At 43.6% G+C, this 4,644-nt stretch overlaps 1 pseudogene; it reads left to right on the top strand.

Annotated features, from left to right (window-relative positions):
• The first annotated feature begins 349 nt into the window (after positions 1 to 349).
• On the top strand, positions 350 to 1,244 carry LOC147426897 (chlorophyll a-b binding protein 7, chloroplastic pseudogene; annotated as a pseudogene).
• Positions 1,245 to 4,644: the final 3,400 nt, after the last annotated feature.

The raw sequence follows: 4,644 nt of genomic DNA, 5'->3' as shown, positions 1-4,644 counted from the left end.
ATGGACAGAGTGAGAGAGCGTCATGTAAATATGGACATGCAGAGTGAGAGAGCGGAGTTTCTCAAAACACATGTTGTAAACAACTGTAATTTATAGTCTTGCTCTCAAAGGACTCCCAATTCATAGGCCTCCATTAAAATTTAGAGAGAGAGAGAGAGAGGAAAATGTGGTGTGCAGCTTGTCGATAGTCGGATGAGCTAGAGTGGAGAATGACCCTGGCTTCATCCCACTTGTTGCAAGCCCCCCCCCCCCCCCCCCCTTGCATGACCGTTGACTGCATTTAAGCAATCCCCAATGGAGATATTTTGACAAAAGACATGGTATGACGTGCATGGTATCTTAGTAGGAGATGGCAGGCGTGCTCATGTTCTTAGCATTTCCTTTCACATATGTGAAAACCATTGCAAATAGTCCTCTAGGAACCCAGCTTCAAGAGAGGATGCAAGAATACAAGGCTAGGTCAAAAGAAGTGGCAGAGGAAACCCAATTAGCAAAAGGAAAGGCCAGAGAAGAGAGTGTTTGGTATGGCAAAGACAAGCCAAAGTGGTTGGGACCCATTCCCTTTCAGTACCCAGATCACTTGACCAATGAGGTACTAGGAGATTATGGGTTTGACAGTGTGGGCTTGGATGCAACACCGACAACTTCAACAAAATTTCAATTTTGATAATGTGCATGCTCGATGGGCAATGCTAGCTACACTCGGTGTTGTCATTCCTAAAATACTTGATCAGTTTTGGAACATTGATTTTGTTGAGCCTGTTTGGTGGTGTGTTGGTTTTTCAAAGCTCTAGGGAAATACTCTGGATTATCTCGGCATACCACGCTTGCACTTTTCCAGAGGACAAGGCATTTTGGTGACTGTTGTGTGCCAATTTCTTCTCATGGTGGACGAGAGTATGCAAGGTACTATGGTATCGAGGTGCTAGAGCCGTTAGGAATCTTCTTGCCGGGTGACATAAACTATTCAGGGAGTTTCCTCTTTGATCATTTGGGGTTATCCAAGGATCCAATTGCCCTTGAAGAATTAAAGGTGAAGGAGATAAAAAATGGACCCCTTGCCATGGTTTGCATGGTTGGGTTTCTATGTGCAAGTAGCAGTTACAAAGAAGGGGCCTCTGAAGAACCTATTCGACCACATTGAAGATCCTTTTCACAACAATTTAGCAGCCAATATCTTCTTTGCATTTTGCGAAACCTGTTGTTGTAATGGTTATATGTTGCACACATGCCTAGTGGTTTAAAAGTTCAGCATGTTGGGAGAAAAGGTGACTTGATCTGTGGTCTTTTCTATGCACTATGTGTAATATGTTTCATCTCTGCAATGTGCACATATTGGTTTTGTAGTATGAGATAGAGAGAGAGAGAGAGAGAGAGAGAGAGAGAGAGAGTTCTTGACACCTTCTCCCAGGTCTCCTTTAGGGTTCCATCGGCACATCACTGCCTGGGATCCTCACACCATGAGCAATCGCTTGTTAGGTTTTATTAACTATATTTTCACGAGCTTGTTGATTTAGGATGTCTTTTGCCTTCGTCTTTATCGATGTCTCTACCTTGAGGCCTTCCACTACCTACGACATATACTCTCATCTTATGGACCCACGATCGCACATCCTACAACAAACAAGCAAGAATGTGTCCTACATTATAGAACTTAGTTCTGGTCTTCTGTGTACATTTTTGTGTGTGCATGCATATGTCTGATTCACAAAAAAAACCAAGCACAAAAGCTGAGGAGGACATAGCAATGGAGGAAGCCGAGGCAGCATCAACCCCTGATGTCTCAAAGCTCAAGTCCACCATCACCGCTGTCTTTGCGTGGGCTGCAACAAAGAAGAAAGGTTGAGGGTTCTGAACCAAGTGTGCATTCAAGGAAATAGAGTCTCTCTTCTATGAAGATGGTGGTGCTGCACCTGAAAAACCTATTTTTGATGGTCAGATCATCCTGGTCATCGGTACATGTAGACGCTCATGAGGACGATTTGCAAGATTTGCACACAGAAGCAAACAATTTTCTACATGTAGATGCTGAGAGAATTTAGGAGGCAGGTATCTTTTGTTGGCTCGAGGAGAGACAATGGCTCTCAGTCATTGCATGAACCATTGGACCAGTTGGTCCTATCAGTAAAGAGGCCAAGAGGCTATTTCAATTTTGTTTTTTTAATTTAAAGGGATGCATATCTCAGCACAAAGGGTGTTGTCCCGCATGGCTTACGGCAGTAGCAAGAAATTTGTTTGCATTTCAATTCCTTCTATAGGTCTTCCATTTTAGAGGGCAAAGTGTCATTCCAACCCTTTAGCTACAAGAATTAGAAATGAGCCGATAGGTAGGTAGTAGGAATAGGACTCTCCTCTAAGTAACCAAATAACGGTTCCTTTACAAGACCACTTGCAATTTGCAAAGTAAACCTTGATCAATATTATACCAATCAAAGGGCCAATCAATAGGAACATGCTTACACTTTCATTAAAATAGAGCAGATTTTTTTTATTAGGGAAGCAAAGAATCCAAGCAGTGGGGGTTACAAACAAAATTGAGAAGGAGCCTCCAAAACAATTGCAACACATAATCGGGGGTAGGGTGGCTCACAATATTTACACCAGATGCAAACTATGTCATCGTCCCTAAGAGTACATCACTCGAGCTTGTTGAAAATGGTCTAGATTATTGAAAGAAGCAGGCAATAATGGAGATGAATAATGGCGCCATGCAAGTGATGGTAGACAGGTCATGGAGTAGAGGGATGATGTTCCCCTGTAACTGGAGACAAGGCCCAAGTCGAACCTAATCTATGAACCCAACAGACTAGGAAAGCTTCAATTCGGGGATACATCAATGCAAGGACATAAGCACTCACATTCCGCCATGTGCAGGTAGACATGCGCAAGTGCGCACACATATCTTACCTGCAATTTCCTCATGTTGGAGCCATCCTTGTTGAAATATAGCTCCTTGGCCATAGCCCATGTCTGCACAGAATGGTTCCGTTGGAAGCCCGGTTGTGAAGATCAGAGATTATCAAATTTATTTACAAGTGTCTCATTACTTAAAACTACAATACTGATAAAAAAATCCTGGTACAACGAGAGAGAGAGAGAGAGAGAGAGAGAGAGAGAGAGAGAGAGAGAGAGAGAGAGAGAGAGAGAGAGAGAGAGAGAGAGAGAGAGAGAGAGAGATTTTGCCTGGTCTAATGCCCTCGCCTAACCACTTAGTACAATTGAGAGTATGGGAAACAAGGAGGATTGGAAGCCACAGGATATTGACATGGTTGTTGGCAGCCTCGGGGCTAAAAAATGTAGTGCATGTTACTGCAAGAGGTAGATGCACTATGCACTGGTAGAGCTTCTTTGATAGCCTTAGCATAGCCTCTATGTTGCAGTATCCTCTTCTTCTTAAAGATCTCTGCATGGCCAAGAAGAGCTTTCCATCTCTGGAACCAGTGTATTGTCGGGCAGACTACATATAAGCACTTCTCGGTCTTGTTTGTGACCAAGTTGGGCTTTGCGTAGAGTCTTCAACTCAGGCAAGTGTTTTTTTAAGGATTTGCACCTCAGAGACCTTTTCAAATCTTCATGTGCGTCATCATCATCCTCCTTCTCTTCTTCCTCTTCTACATCAGAAAAGAGGTCATCTTCAGAGGCCATAACAACCAGTATACGTAGTTGAGGAGTGTACTATCAGCAGAGTAACCAGCAAGGCAATCACTATTGTGCGGATTGCAGAGCACTGAAAATAGCAGGTCGAGAAATTTTGTAGCTAGCAGGTCGGTTGTGTGTCGAAGCAAAGCAAGCTCACATTGATGAGGCTTAAGTAGACCCTGTGTAAAGACTAGGGGAGAGTAGTGCATGGAATCCACCTCCCAACCTCCCACTATATAGGCCAAGCTCCTAGCCCCTTTGCCCTAGTTGGATTCCCTTTCCACATTGCCTAGTCCGGCCCTTGGCCCGCGTCTATGACTCCCTGGCCTTGCCCTTTTCCTGACATTACTCCCCCCTTAAAGGAAGAGTTTTCGTCCTCGAAAACAAAAGTGGGAGACTTCTTCTTAAGAACACTAATGTTTTCCCAAGTGGCACCTTCCTCAGGTCGATCTTTCCACTTGATTAAAGCTTGTCGACGTACATGATGATGTGTACGTAAATCATGATAGTCGAGAATTTGTTCAGGTTCATGCGGTAAGGTAGGAGGTTCAACAAAATCAACCAGAATTTGTTGGTCAATGACGTTGTTGTCCCCATGTAACCGCTTACGTAAACGGCTTACATGAAACACCGGATGAATATGAGAATGTGTAGGTAGCGATAATTTGTAAGCATGATCACCCACTTGCTTGAGTATTTTGAAAGGCCCACAATATCGTGGAGATAATTTAGGTGTTGCCCCAGTTTTCATACTTTTTGAATGCTCTGGCACACGTAAAGATACTTCCTCCCCTTCCTCAAAGGTAACTTGCCGACATTTCTCATCAGCGTACTTCTTATACCGATCCTGCGCTTGTCGGACATTCTGACGAGCGAGTTTCAACATATCCATGTGGTCTTGGAGAAAATCCTTAACTTGTTGGAGTTTTTCGGTTGCCAACCCCACTGTAACAGGTGACCTAGGTTGAAAACAATACATGAGCATGAAAGGACTAAATCCAGTTG

The sequence above is a fragment of the Adiantum capillus-veneris genome, chromosome 24 (genome assembly GCF_014529385.1).
Source record: "Adiantum capillus-veneris isolate H3 chromosome 24, ASM1452938v2, whole genome shotgun sequence".
NCBI classification, from domain to species: Eukaryota; Viridiplantae; Streptophyta; class Polypodiopsida; order Polypodiales; family Pteridaceae; genus Adiantum; species Adiantum capillus-veneris.
This window is presented reverse-complemented; position numbering and strand designations above follow the sequence as displayed.